The sequence below is a fragment of the Lissotriton helveticus genome, chromosome 1_2 (genome assembly GCF_964261635.1).
Source record: "Lissotriton helveticus chromosome 1_2, aLisHel1.1, whole genome shotgun sequence".
In the NCBI taxonomy this organism is placed as follows: Eukaryota; Metazoa; Chordata; class Amphibia; order Caudata; family Salamandridae; genus Lissotriton; species Lissotriton helveticus.
The window spans coordinates 324,856,949-324,872,863 of NC_136058.1; the positions used below are offsets into that span (position 1 = coordinate 324,856,949).

The following is a 15,915-nucleotide window of genomic DNA, read 5'->3' on the forward strand; positions in this document are numbered from 1 at the left end:
GTCTTACATATATTCCACCTCTTCTCTGTGCATGCAAAGTATGTGTTTGTTTGAAGCACTTCATTTTTGTGCAACGTAGGAACTATTTAATTTTTCCTGAAAAGCTCTGCCTACGTGCAAGATGTACGAACTATCATTGCAGTTGCAAGAAGGCTGGTCTGAATAATCAGGCCATTTGCAAACGCAAAATGGCTTTTTCTGATGTATTAAATGGAAGGTATTCGAAAGGGCTGTTTGGGTGTACCTTCCAAATACCAAATTGTAGTGGTACTTAGAAATGTTTTTCCACCATAATTTGGCCCAAAACAATCATACTTCATCATCATCTCCGTGATTGTGGTAACCAATCCTCAAATGATAAGGTGTCCCGTAAAAACCTCTTCCCCTTTAAGAATGTTTCAAAACAATCATTGTATGTAGAGGCATTGGTCCTATGTACCACTGCCTATTCAAATAAAATAACAATGAAACAATTAAATCTGTTTTTTAAAGGATCCAGTTTTCCTTTAATAAATAATATTAAGGACTACTTCTCCTGTTCCACAGTTTCAAGGTTGTACTTTCTGGCACAACTTAGTATGATCCTCACACTCTTTCATGATGTACTGATATTTTGTCATTCTGATTTTACTGAAAAGCTGGGGATATAGCTCAGTGGTGGAGCATTTGACTGCAGATCAAGAGTTCCCTGGTTCAAATCCGGGTGTCCTATCACCCTATTTTGATTCTGTTGTTTGTAATTGGGACTTTTCATCAATTCTATTTGGATCATCTTTGACAGAGTCAGTGTTCCCTTGGATATTGCACTTTAATAGCATTTCAGTGTTTCCTGCTCAAAACCTGTGAGTAAATGCCGTTTTTAACAGTCGGCTTGTTATTCCCTTTGGGAAATTTCTGAAACATCATTGATCAATTTTGGAATTCGGCTCTTCCTTTCACAGCACTAAAGAAAGGGAATGGACTATTAAACCAATTGACAACTTTGTTATACTGTTTGGTGCTTTCTTGTATTGCACTGAAGAAATGGCGTATAAAACTTGGCAGCGAAGCAGTCAATCTATTTCTCATTTCACCTGTGTCTTCAGTCTTACATATATTCCACCTCTTCTCTGTGCATGCAAAGTATGTGTTTGTTTGAAGCACTTCATTTTTGTGCAACGTAGGAACTATTTAATTTTTCCTTAAAAGCTCTGCCTACGTGCAAGATGTACGAACTATCATTGCAGTTGCAAGAAGGCTGGTCTGAAGAATCAGGCCATTTGCAAACGCAAAATGGCTTTATCTGATATATTAAATGGAAGGTATTCGAAAGGGGTGTTTGGGTGTACCTTCCAAATACCGAATTGTAGTGGTACGTAGAAATGTTTTTCCACCATAATTTGGCCCAAAACAATCATACTTTATCACCATCTCAGTGATTGTGGTAACCAATCCTCAAATGATAAGGTGTCCCGTAAAAACCTCTTCCCCTTTAAGAATGTTTCAAAACAATCATTGTATGTAGAGGCATTGGTCCTATGTACCACTGCCTATTCAAATAAAATAACAATGAAACAAATATCTGTTTTTTAAATGATCCAGTTTTCCTTTAATGAATAATATTAAGGACTACTTCTCCTGTTCCACAGTTTCAAGGTTGTACTTTCCGGAACAACTTAGTATGATCCTCACACTCTTTCATGATGTACTGATATTTTGTCATTCTGATTTTACTGAAAAGTTGGGGATATAGCTCAGTGGTAGAGCATTTGACTGCAGATCAAGAGGTCCCTGGTTCAAATCCTGGTGTCCCCTCACCCTATTTTGATTCTGTTGTTTGTAATTGGGATTTTTCATCAATTCCATTTGGATCATCTTTAACAGAGTCAGTGTTCCCTTAGATATCGCACTTTAATAGCATTTCAGTGTTTCCTGCTCAAAACCTGTGAGTAAATGCAGTTTTTAACACTCGGCTTGTTATTCCCTTTGGGAAATTTCTGAAACATCATTGATCAATTTTGGAATTCGGCTCTTCCTTTCACAGCACTAAACAAAGGGAATGGACTATGAAACCAATTGACAACTTTGTTATACTCTTTGGTGCTTTCTTGTATTGCACTGAAGAAATGGCGTATACAACTTGGCAGCGAAGCAGTCAACTATTTCTCATTTCACCTGTGTCTTCAGTCTTACATATATTCCACCTCTTCTCTGTGCATGCAAAGTATGTGTTTGTTTGAAGCACTTCATTTTTGTGCAACGTAGGAACTATTTAATTTCTCCTTAAAAGCTCTGCCTACATGCAAGATGTACGAACTATCATTGTAGTTGCAAGAAGGATGGTCTGAAGAATCAGGCCATTTGCAAACGCAAAATGGCTTTTTCTGATGTATTAAATAGAAGGTATTCGAAAGGGGTGTTTGGGTGTACCTTCCAAATACAGAATTGTAGTGGTACGTAGAAATGTTTTTCCACCATAATTTGGCCCAAAACAATCATACTTCATCACCATGTCAGTGATTGTGGTAACCAATCCTCAAATGATAAGGTGTCCCATAAAAACCTCTTCCCCTTTAAGAATGTTTCAAAACAATCATTGTATGTAGAGGCATTGGTCCTATGTACCACTGCCTATTCAAATAAAATAACAATGAAACAAATAAATCTGTTTTTTAAATGATCCAGTTTTCCTTTTAATAAATAATATTAAGGACTACTTCTCCTGTTCCACAGTTTCAAGTTTGTACTTTCTGGCACAACTTAGTATGATCCTCACACTCTTTCATGATGTACTGATATTTTGTCATTCTGATTTTACTGAAAAGCTGGGGATACAGCTCAGTGGTAGAGCATTTGACTGCAGATCAAGAGGTCCCTGGTTCAAATCCGGGTGTCTCCTCACCCTATTTTGATTCTGTTGTTTGTAATTGGGACTTTTCATCAATTCCATTTGGATCATCTTTGACAGAGTCAGTGTTCCCTTGGATATTGCACTTTAATAGCATTTCAGTGATTCCTGCTCAAAACCTGTGAGTAAATGCAGTTTTTAACACTCGGCTTGTTATTCCCTTTGGGAAATTTCTGAAACATCATTGATCAATTTTGGAATTTGGCTCTTCCTTTCACAGCACTAAACAAAGGGAATGGACTATGAAACCAATTGACAACTTTGTTATACTGTTTGGTGCTTTCTTGTATTGCACTGAGTAAATGGCGTATAAAACTTGGCAGCGAAGCAGTCAATCTATTTCTCATTTCACCTGTGTCTTCAGTCTTACATATATTCCACCTCTTCTCTGTGCATGCAAAGTATGTGTTTGTTTGAAGCACTTCATTTTTGTGCAACGTAGGAACTATTTAATTTCTCCTTAAAAGCTCTGCCTATGTGCAAGATGTACGAACTATCATTGCAGTTGCAAGAAGGCTGGTCTGAAGAATCAGGCCATTTGCAAACGCAAAATGGCTTTTTCTGATGTATTAAATGGAAGGTATTCGAAAGGGGTGTTTGGGTGTACCTTCCAAATACCGAATTGTAGTGGTAAGTAGAAATGTTTTTCCACCATAATTTGGCCCAAAACAATCATACTTCATCACCATCTCCGTGATTGTGGTAACCAATCCTCAAATGATAAGGTGTCCCGTAAAAACCTCTTCCCCTTTAAGAATGGTTCAAAACAATCAGTGTATGTAGAGGCATTGGTCCTATGTACCACTGCCCATTCAAATAAAATAACAATGAAACAAATAAATCTGTTTTTTAAATGATCCAGTTTTCCTTTAATAAATAATATTAAGGACTACTTCTCCTGTTCCACAGTTTCAAGGTTGTACTTTCTGGCACAACTTAGTATGATCCTCACACTCTTTCATGATATACCGATATGTTGTCATTCTGATTTTACTGAAAAGCTGGGGATATAGCTCAGTGGTAGAGCATTTGACTGCAGATGAAGTGGTCCCTGGTTCAAATCCGGGTATCCCCTCACCCTATTGTGATTCTGCTGTTTGTAATTTGGACTTTTCATCAATTCCATTTGGATCATGTTTGACAGAGTCAGTGTTCCCTTGGATATTGCACTTTAATAGCATTTCAGTGTTTCCTGCTCAAAGCCTGTGAGTAAATGCAGTTTTTAAAACTCGGCATGGTATTCCCTTTGGGAAATTTCTGAAACATCATTGATCAATTTTGGAATTCGGCTCTTCCTTTCACAGCACTAAACAAAGGGAATGGACTATGAAACCAATTTATAACTTCGTTATACTGTTTTGTGCTTTCTTGTATTGCGCTGAAGAAATGGAGTATAAAACTTGGCAGCGAAGCAGTCAATTTATTTCTCATTTCACCTGTGTCTTCAGTCTTACATATATTCCACCTCTTCTCTGTGCATGCAAAGTATGTGTTTGTTTGAAGCACTTCATTTTTGTGCAACGTAGGAACTATTTAATTTCTCCTTAAAAGCTCTTCCACGTGCAAGATGTACGAACTATCATTGCAGTTGCAAGAAGGCTGGCCTGAAGAATCAGGCCATTTGCAAACGCAAAATGGCTTTTTCTGATGTATTAAATGGAAGGTATTCGAAAGGGGTGTTTGGGTGTACCTTCCAAATACCAAATTGTAGTGGTACGTAGAAATGTTTTTCCACAATAATTTGGCCCAAAACAATCATACTTCATCATCATCTCCGTGATTGTGGTAACCAATCCTCAAATGATAAGGTGTCCCGTAAAAACCTCTTCCCCTTTAAGAATGTTTCAAAACAATCATTGTATGTAGAGGCATTGGTCCTATGTACCACTGCCTATTCAAATAAAATAACAATGAAACAAATAAATCTGTTTTTTAAATGATCCAGTTTTCCTTTAATAAATAATATTAAGGACTACTTCTCCTGTTCCACAGTTTCAAGGTTGTACTTTCTGGCACAACTTAGTATGATCATCACACTCTTTCATGATGTACTGATATTTTGTCATTCTGATTTTACTGAAAAGCTGGGGATATAGCTCAGTGGTAGCGCATTTGACTGCAGATCAAGAGTTCCTTGGTTCAAATCCGGGTGTCCTCTCACCCTATTTTGATACTGTTGTTTGTAATTGGGACTTTTCATCAATTCTATTTGTATCATCTTTGGCAGAGTCAGTGTTCCCTTGGATATTGCACTTTAATAGCATTTCAGTGTTTCCTGCTCAAAACCTGTGAGTGAATGCAGTTTTTAACAGTTGGCTTGTTATTCCCTTTGGGAAATTTCTGAAACATCATTGATCAATTTTGGAATTCTGCTCTTCCTTTCACAGCACTAAACAAAGGGAATGGACTATTAAACCAATTGACAACTTTGTTATACTGTTTGGTGCTTTCTTGTATTGCACTGAAGAAATGGCGTATAAAACTTGGCAGCGAAGCAGTCAATCTATTTCTCATTTCACCTGTGTCTTCAGTCTTACATATGTTCCACCTCTTCTCTGTGCATGCAAAGTATGTGTTTGTTTGAAGCACTTCATTTTTGTGCAACGTAGGAACTATTTAATTTTTCCTTAAAAGCTCTGCCTACGTGCAAGATGTACGAACTATCATTGCAGTTGCAAGAAGGCTGGTCTGAAGAATCAGGCCATTTGCAAACGCAAAATGGCTTTTTCTGATGTATTAAATGGAAGGTATTCGAAAGGGGTGTTTGGGTGTGCCTTCCAAATACCGAATTGTAGTGGTACGTAGAAATGTTTTTCCACCATAATTTGGACCAAAACAATCATACTTCATCACCATCTCAGTGATTGTGTTAACCAATCCTCAAATGAAAAGGTGTCCCGTAAAAACCTCTTCCCCTTTAAGAATGTTTCAAAACAATCATTGTATGTAGAGGCATTGGTCCTATGTACCACTGCCTATTCAAATAAAATAACAATGAAACAAATAAATCTGTTTTTTAAATGATCCAGTTTTCCTTTAATAAATAATATGAAAGGACTACTTCTCCTGTTCCACAGTTTCAAGGTTTTACTTTCTGGCACAACTTAGTATGAGCCTCACACTCTTTCATGATGTACTGATATTTTGTCATTCTGATTTTGCTGAAAAGCAGGGGATATAGCTCAGTGGTAGAGCATTTGACATCAGATCAAGAGGTCCCTGGTTCAAATCCGGGTGTCCCCTCACCCTATTTTGATTCTGTTGTTTGTAATTGGGACTTTTCATCAATTCCATTTGGATCATCTTTGACAGAGTCAGTGTTCCCTTGGATATTGCACTTTAATAGCATTTCAGTGTTTCCTGCTCAAAACCTGTGAGTAAATGCAGTTTTTAACACTCGGCTTGTTATTCCCTTTGGGAAATTTCTGAAACATCATTGATCAATTTTGGAATTCGGCTCTTCCTTTCACAGCACTAAACAAAGGGAATGGACTATGAAACCAAATGACAACTTTGTTATACTGTTTGGTGCTTTCTTGTATTGCACTGAAGAAATGGCGTATAAAACTTGGCAGCGAAGCAGTCAATCTATTTCTCATTTCACCTGTGTCTTCAGTCTTACATATATTCCACCTCTTCTCTGTGCATGTAAAGTATGTGTTTGTTTGAAGCACTTCATTTTTGTGCAACGTAGGAACTATTTAATTTCTCCTTAAAAGCTCTGCCTACGTGCAAGATGTACGAACTATCATTGCAGTTGCAAGAAGGCTGGTCTGAAGAATCAGGCCATTTGCAAACGCAAAATGGCTTTTTCTGATGTATTAAATGGAAGGTATTCGAAAGGGGTGTTTGGGTGTACCTTCCAAATACCGAATTGTAGTGGTAAGTAGAAATGTTTTTCCACCATAATTTGGCCCAAAACAATCATACTTCATCACCATCTCCGTGATTGTGGTAACCAATCCTCAAATGATAAGGTGTCCCGTAAAAACCTCTTCCCCTTTAAGAATGGTTCAAAACAATCATTGTATGTAGAGGCATTGGTCCTATGTACCACTGCCCATTCAAATAAAATAACAATGAAACAAATAAATCTGTTTTTTAAATGATCCAGTTTTCCTTTAATAAATAATATTAAGGACTACTTCTCCTGTTCCACAGTTTCAAGGTTGTACTTTCTGGCACAACTTAGTATGATCCTCACACTCTTTCATGATATACTGATATGTTGTCATTCTGATTTTACTGAAAGGCTGGGGATATAGCTCAGTGGTAGAGCATTTGACTGCCCGATGAAGTGGTCCCTGGTTCAAATCCGGGTGTCCCCTCACCCTATTTTGATTCTGCTGTTTGTAATTTGGACTTTTCATCAATTCCATTTGGATCATCTTTGACAGAGTCAGTGTTCCCTTGGATATTGCACTTTAATAGCATTTCAGTGTTTCCTGCTCAAAGCCTGTGAGTAAATGCAGTTTTTAACACTCGGCTTGGTATTCCCTTTGGGAAATTTCTGAAACATCATTGATCAATTTTGGAATTCGGCTCTTCCTTTCACAGCACTAAACAAAGGGAATGGACTATGAAACCAATTGACAACTTTGTTATACTCTTTGGTGCTTTCTTGTATTGCACTGAAGAAATGGCGTATACAACTTGGCAGCGAAGCAGTCAACTATTTCTCATTTCACCTGTGTCTTCAGTCTTACATATATTCCACCTCTTCTCTGTGCATGCAAAGTATGTGTTTGTTTGAAGCACTTCATTTTTGTGCAACGTAGGAACTATTTAATTTCTCCTTAAAAGCTCTGCCTACGTGCAAGATGTACGAACTATCATTGCAGTTGCAAGAAGGCTGGTCTGAAGAATCAGGCCATTTGCAAACGCAAAATGGCTTTTTCTGATGTATTAAATGGAAGGTATTCGAAAGGGGTGTTTGGGTGTACCTTCCAAATACCGAATTGTAGTGGTAAGTAGAAATGTTTTTCCACCATAATTTGGCCCAAAACAATCATACTTCATCACCATCTCCGTGATTGTGGTAACCAATCCTCAAATGATAAGGTGTCCCGTAAAAACCTCTTCCCCTTTAAGAATGTTTCAAAACAATCATTGTATGTAGAGGCATTGGTCCTATGTACCACTGCCTATTCAAATAAAATAACAATGAAACAAATAAATCTGTTTTTTAAATGATCCAGTTTTCCTTTAATAAATAATATTAAGGACTACTTCTCCTGTTCCACAGTTTCAAGGTTGTACTTTCTGGCACAACTTAGTATGATCATCACACTCTTTCATGATGTACTGATATTTTGTCATTCTGATTTTACTGAAAAGCTGGGGATATAGCTCAGTGGTAGCGCATTTGACTGCAGATCAAGAGTTCCTTGGTTCAAATCCGGGTGTCCTTTCACCCTATTTTGATACTGTTGTTTGTAATTGGGACTTTTCATCAATTCTATTTGGATCATCTTTGGCAGAGTCAGTGTTCCCTTGGATATTGCACTTTAATAGCATTTCAGTGTTTCCTGCTCAAAACCTGTGAGTGAATGCAGTTTTTAACAGTTGGCTTGTTATTCCCTTTGGGAAATTTCTGAAACATCATTGATCAATTTTGGAATTCTGCTCTTCCTTTCACAGCACTAAACAAAGGGAATGGACTATTAAACCAATTGACAACTTTGTTATACTGTTTGGTGCTTTCTTGTATTGCACTGAAGAAATGGCGTATAAAACTTGGCAGCGAAGCAGTCAATCTATTTCTCATTTCACCTGTGTCTTCAGTCTTACATATGTTCCACCTCTTCTCTGTGCATGCAAAGTATGTGTTTGTTTGAAGCACTTCATTTTTGTGCAACGTAGGAACTATTTAATTTTTCCTTAAAAGCTCTGCCTACGTGCAAGATGTACGAACTATCATTGCAGTTGCAAGAAGGCTGGTCTGAAGAATCAGGCCATTTGCAAGCGCAAAATGGCTTTTTCTGATGTATCAAATGGAAGGTATTCGAAAGGGGTGTTTGGGTGTACCTTCCAAATACCAAATTGTAGTGGTACTTAGAAATGTTTTTCCACCATAATTTGGCCCAAAACAATCATACTTCATCATCATCTCCGTGATTGTGGTAACCAATCCTCAAATGATAAGGTGTCCCGTAAAAACCTCTTCCCCTTTAAGAATGTTTCAAAACAATCATTGTATGTAGAGGCATTGGTCCTATGTACCACTGCCTATTCAAATAAAATAACAATGAAACAATTAAATCTGTTTTTTAAATGATCCAGTTTTCCTTTAATAAATAATATTAAGGACTACTTCTCCTGTTCCACAGTTTCAAGGTTGTACTTTCTGGCACAACTTAGTATGATCCTCACACTCTTTCATGATGTACTGATATTTTGTCATTCTGATTTTACTGAAAAGGTGGGGATATAGCTCAGTGGTAGAGCATTTGACTGCAGATCAAGAGTTCCCTGGTTCAAATCCGAGTGTCCTGTCATCCTATTTTGATTCTGTTGTTTGTAATTGGGACTTTTCATCAATTCTATTTGGATCATCTTTGACAGAGTCAGTGTTCCCTTGGATATTGCACTTTAATAGCATTTCAGTGTTTCCTGCTCAAAACCTGTGAGTGAATGCAGTTTTTAACAGTCGGCTTGTTATTCCCTTTGGGAAATTTCTGAAACATCATTGATCAATTTTGGAATTCGGCTCTTCCTTTCACAGCACTAAACAAAGGGAATGGACTATTAAACCAATTGACAACTTTGTTATACTGTTTGGTGCTTTCTTGTATTGCACTGAAGAAATGGCGTATACAACTTAGCAGCGAAGCAGTAAACTATTTCTCATTTCACCTGTGTCTTCAGTCTTACATATATTCCACCTCTTCTCTGTGCATGCAAAGTATGTGTTTGTTTGAAGCACTTCATTTTTGTGCAACGTAGGAACTATTTAATTTCTCCTTAAAAGCTCTGCCGACGTGCAAGATGTACGAACTATCATTGCAGTTGCAAGAAGGCTGGTCTGAAGAATCAGGCCATTTGCAAACGCAAAATGGCTTTTTCTGATGTATTAAATGGAAGGTATTCGAAAGGGGTGTTTGGGTGTGCCTTCCAAATACCGAATTGTAGTGGTACGTAGAAATGTTTTTCCACCATAATTTGGACCAAAACAATCATACTTCATCACCATCTCAGTGATTGTGTTAACCAATCCTCAAATGAAAAGGTGTCCCGTAAAAACCTCTTCCCCTTTAAGAATGTTTCAAAACAATCATTGTATGTAGAGGCATTGGTCCTATGTACCACTGCCTATTCAAATAAAATAACAATGAAACAAATAAATCTGTTTTTTAAATGATCCAGTTTTCCTTTAATAAATAATATGAAAGGACTACTTCTCCTGTTCCACAGTTTCAAGGTTTTACTTTCTGGCACAACTTAGTATGAGCCTCACACTCTTTCATGATGTACTGATATTTTGTCATTCTGATTTTGCTGAAAAGCAGGGGATATAGCTCAGTGGTAGAGCATTTGACATCAGATCAAGAGGTCCCTGGTTCAAATCCGGGTGTCCCCTCACCCTATTTTGATTCTGTTGTTTGTAATTGGGACTTTTCATCAATTCCATTTGGATCATCTTTGACAGAGTCAGTGTTCCCTTGGATATTGCACTTTAATAGCATTTCAGTGTTTCCTGCTCAAAACCTGTGAGTAAATGCAGTTTTTAACACTCGGCTTGTTATTCCCTTTGGGAAATTTCTGAAACATCATTGATCAATTTTGGAATTCGGCTCTTCCTTTCACAGCACTAAACAAAGGGAATGGACTATGAAACCAAATGACAACTTTGTTATACTGTTTGGTGCTTTCTTGTATTGCACTGAAGAAATGGCGTATAAAACTTGGCAGCGAAGCAGTCAATCTATTTCTCATTTCACCTGTGTCTTCAGTCTTACATATATTCCACCTCTTCTCTGTGCATGTAAAGTATGTGTTTGTTTGAAGCACTTCATTTTTGTGCAACGTAGGAACTATTTAATTTCTCCTTAAAAGCTCTGCCTACGTGCAAGATGTACGAACTATCATTGCAGTTGCAAGAAGGCTGGTCTGAAGAATCAGGCCATTTGCAAACGCAAAATGGCTTTTTCTGATGTATTAAATGGAAGGTATTCGAAAGGGGTGTTTGGGTGTACCTTCCAAATACCGAATTGTAGTGGTAAGTAGAAATGTTTTTCCACCATAATTTGGCCCAAAACAATCATACTTCATCACCATCTCCGTGATTGTGGTAACCAATCCTCAAATGATAAGGTGTCCCGTAAAAACCTCTTCCCCTTTAAGAATGGTTCAAAACAATCATTGTATGTAGAGGCATTGGTCCTATGTACCACTGCCCATTCAAATAAAATAACAATGAAACAAATAAATCTGTTTTTTAAATGATCCAGTTTTCCTTTAATAAATAATATTAAGGACTACTTCTCCTGTTCCACAGTTTCAAGGTTGTACTTTCTGGCACAACTTAGTATGATCCTCACACTCTTTCATGATATACTGATATGTTGTCATTCTGATTTTACTGAAAGGCTGGGGATATAGCTCAGTGGTAGAGCATTTGACTGCCCGATGAAGTGGTCCCTGGTTCAAATCCGGGTGTCCCCTCACCCTATTTTGATTCTGCTGTTTGTAATTTGGACTTTTCATCAATTCCATTTGGATCATCTTTGACAGAGTCAGTGTTCCCTTGGATATTGCACTTTAATAGCATTTCAGTGTTTCCTGCTCAAAGCCTGTGAGTAAATGCAGTTTTTAACACTCGGCTTGGTATTCCCTTTGGGAAATTTCTGAAACATCATTGATCAATTTTGGAATTCGGCTCTTCCTTTCACAGCACTAAACAAAGGGAATGGACTATGAAACCAAATGACAACTTTGTTATACTGTTTGGTGCTTTCTTGTATTGCACTGAAGAAATGGCGTATAAAACTTGGCAGCGAAGCAGTCAATCTATTTCTCATTTCACCTGTGTCTTCAGTCTTACATATATTCCACCTCTTCTCTGTGCATGCAAAGTATGTGTTTGTTTGAAGCACTTCATTTTTGTGCAACGTAGGAACTATTTAATTTCTCCTTAAAAGCTCTGCCTACGTGCAAGATGTACGAACTATCATTGCAGTTGCAAGAAGGCTGGTCTGAAGAATCAGGCCATTTGCAAACGCAAAATGGCTTTTTCTGATGTATTAAATGGATGGTATTCGAAAGGGGTGTTTGGGTGTACCTTCCAAATACCGAATTGTAGTGGTAAGTAGAAATGTTTTTCCACCATAATTTGGCCCAAAACAATCATACTTCATCACCATCTCCGTGATTGTGGTAACCTATCCTCAAATGATAAGGTGTCCCGTAAAAACCTCTTCCCCTTTAAGAATGGTTCAAAACAATCATTGTATGTAGAGGCATTGGTCCTATGTACCACTGCCCATTCAAATAAAATAACAATGAAACAAATAAATCTGTTTCTTAAATGATCCAGTTTTCCTTTACTAAATAATATTAAGGACTACTTCTCCTGTTCCACAGTTTCAAGGTTGTACTTTCTGGCACAACTTAGTACAGGGGTGCCCAAACCTGTCCTGGCGGGCCGTATCCATGCCAGATTTTTGGGATATCCCCATCTGGGGATCACGGTTCGATCCCCGGCACCGGCGGCAGATTAGCCCAGCAGCAGGTGACTCTGGGAAATAGCTGGCGCCTCGGCTAGGGCGGCTGACTCCGGAATCTGGAGATTTTTTTATTTAAGGTTTTTGTAGAGCGCGTAGTAACCCTCGAGCATCCCAGAGATCAGGGTTCGATCCCCGGCACCGGCCGCAGATTAGCCCAGCACCACGTGACTCAGGGAAATAGCTGTCGCCGCGGCTAGGGAGGCTGACTCCGGAATCTGGAGATCATGGTTCGATCCCCGGCACCGGCGGCAGATTAGCCCAGCACCAGGTGACTCTGGGAAATAGCTGGCGCCGCGGCTAGGGCGGCTGACTCCGGAATCTGGAGATTTTTTTATTTAAGGTTTTTGTAGAGCGCGTAGTAACCCTCGAGCATCCCAGAGATCAGGGTTCGATCCCCGGCACCGGCCGCAGATTAGCCCAGCACCATGTGACTCTGGGCAATAGCTTGCTTAATCTTCCCAACGGCCCCTAGCGCCTAGAGACCCTTACGGGTGATTGTGCGCCTTACAAATGTGGATTATTATTATTATTATTATTTGGGCCGATTCCGATCCGGTTCGTAAAAGCACATCTGCCCGAATCTGTCAGACAACCACGTACGCCCGGGAGAGGACTGCCCGGGACCCGTGGAGCCCGTCCTGGTCACTCTGACCTGCCATCGGCCTGGCGGAAGGGAGCGCCGGACGCCCGGGGGGAGGACTGCCCGGGACCCGTGGAGCCCGTCCTGGGCACTCTGACCTCCCGTCGGCCCGGGGAAGGGAGCCCCGGACGCCCGGGGGGAGGACTGCCCGGGACCCATGGAGCCCGTCCTGGGCACTCTGACCTGCCTACGGCCCGGGGAAGGGAGCCCCGGACGCCCGGGAGAGGACTGCCCGGGACCCGCGGAACTCGTCCTGGGCACTCTGACATGCCGCTGACCCGGGGAAGGGAACCCCGGACGCCCGGGAACCGTGGAGCCCGTCCGGGGCACTCTGACAAGCCGTCGGACCGGGGAAGGGAGCCCCGGACGCCCGGGACCCGTGGAGCCTGTCCTGGGAACTCCGGCATGCCGTTGGCCCAGGGAAGGGAGTCCCAGATACCCGGGACCCGTGGAGCCCGTCATGGGCACTCTGACAAGCCAGTGTCCTGGGGAAGGGAGCCCCGGACGCCCGGGACTCGTGGAGCCCGTCCTGGGCACTCTGGCATGCCGTTGGCCTGGGGAAGGGAGCCCCGGACGCCCGGGGCCCGTGGAGCCCATCCTGGGCACTTTGACATGCCGTTGGCCTGGGGAAGGGAGCCCTGGACGCCCGGGGGGGGGAGGACTGCCAGGGACCCGTGGAGCCCGTCCTGGGCACTTTGACCTGCCGTTGGCCTGGAGATGTAAGCCCCGGATGCCTGGGGGAGGACTGCCCGGGACCCATGGAGCCCGTCCCGGGTACTTTGCCATGCTGTTGGCCTCCTGGAGATGGGTGCCCCGGACGCCCGGGGGAGGACTGCCCGGGACGTATGGAGCCCGTCCCCGGCACTTTTGCATGCCGTTGGCAGGGATGGAGCCCCGGACGCCCAGGGGACGACTGCCCAAGAGCCATGGAGCCCGTCCTGGGCAATTTGACAAGCCGTTGGCCTGGAGGAAGGAAGCCCGGGTGGCCTAGGGAGGTGTTACCCAGGCATAGCCCATCTGGTCCCCCTAGCAGAGAACCACCAGCCTTGGAGGGGTGTCCGGGCGTACCCTGTCCCTAGTAATCTGGAGGGAAATTACCTGACTTTCTTGCAATCTGTGCACACGAGGTGACAGAGGGGACCCAAGGCGCAAAAGTACCCGACCTCCTGGAGCCCTCGCTGGGATCCGGGAGGCGAATGGCACCTCATCATGACTTCCAGGGCGACCAGATGGCCGAGGCGAGAGGGGCGACCAGATGGCCGGGACCAAAATGATGCAATCTGCCTGCCCCGGAGCTGCAGGGCTCCGGGGCTGCAGGGTTCCGGGGGCTGCAGAGCTGCAGGTCTCTGGGGCTGCAGGGCTCCGGGGCTTCAGGCCTCCCCGGGCCCTGATGGACCCTCCGTCCCGGGCGCCTCCGACCCCCGGCCGGCTTGCAGGACGGAGGGGGGATTCCCGCACCACTGGGCCCTGCCGGACGGGGCTCAAGCCCCGGGCCCGGTCCCCGGCCCCAGTCCCGGCTTTCCGAACCCTAGGCCGGGCCGGGGAGAGCCTCCCCTGGGCCCCCGGTGGACCCTCCGTCCCAGGCGCCCCGGACCCCCGGCCGGATTGCTGGACGGAGGGGTACCAGCACCCTCGGGGCCTGGCCAGATGGAGTTCAAGCCCCGGGTCCGGTCCCACCTTCCGAACCCTAGCCAGGTTGGGGAGAGCCTCCCCGGGCCCCGGTGGAGCCCCGTCCCCAGCGCCCGGACCCACTGGTGGCCTGCGGGACAGGGGGCTCCAGCACCCTCGGGGCCTGGCCAGATGGAGTTCAAGCCCCGGGTCCGGTCCCACCTTCCGAACCCTAGCCAGGCTGGGGAGAGCCTCCCCGGGCCCCGGTGGAGCCCCGTCCCCAGCGCCCGGACCCACTGGTGGCCTGCGGGACAGGGGGCTCCAGCACCCTCGGGGCCTGGCCAGATGGAGTTCAAGCCCCGGGTCCGGTCCCACCTTAAGAACCCTAGCCAGGCTGGGGAGAGCCTCCCCGGGCCCCGGTGGAGCCCCGTCCCCAGCGCCCGGACCCACTGGTGGCCTGCGGGACAGGGGGCTCCAGCACCCTCGGGGCCTGGCCAGATGGAGTTCAAGCCCCGGGTCCGGTCCCACCTTCTGAACCCTAGCCAGGCTGGGGAGAGCCTCCCCGGGCCCTGGTGGAGCCCCGTCCCCAGCGCCCGGACCCACTGGTGGCCTGCGGGACAGGGGGCTCCAGCACCCTCGGGGCCTGGCCAGATGGAGTTCAAGCCCCGGGTCCGGTCCCACCTTCTGAACCCTAGCCAGGCTGGGGAGAGCCTCCCCGGGCCCCGGTGGAACCTCCGTCCCGGGCGCCCCGGACCCCCGGCCGGATTGCAGGACGGAGGGGTACCAGCACCCTCGGGGCCTGGCCAGATGGAGTTCAAGCCCCGGATCCGGTCCCACCTTCCGAACCCTAGCCAGGCTGGGGAGAGCCTCCCCGGGCCCCAGTGGAGCCCCGTCCCCAGCACCCGGACCCTCTGGTGGCCTACGCGACAGGGGGCTCGCGCACCCCGTGGCTGGCCGGCCGGAGCTCAAGTCCCGGGCCCGGTCCCACCTTCCGAACCCTAGCCAGGCTGGGGAGAGCCTCCCCGGGCCCCGGTGGAGCCTTGTCCCCAGCGCCT

At 44.3% G+C, this 15,915-nt stretch overlaps 1 non-coding gene across 1 annotated transcript; it reads left to right on the top strand.

The window, feature by feature from the left end:
- The first annotated feature begins 1,722 nt into the window (after positions 1 to 1,722).
- On the top strand, positions 1,723 to 1,794 carry TRNAC-GCA (transfer RNA cysteine (anticodon GCA)). Its single transcript has one exon. It is a non-coding gene; the product is annotated as a tRNA-Cys (tRNA).
- Positions 1,795 to 15,915: the final 14,121 nt, after the last annotated feature.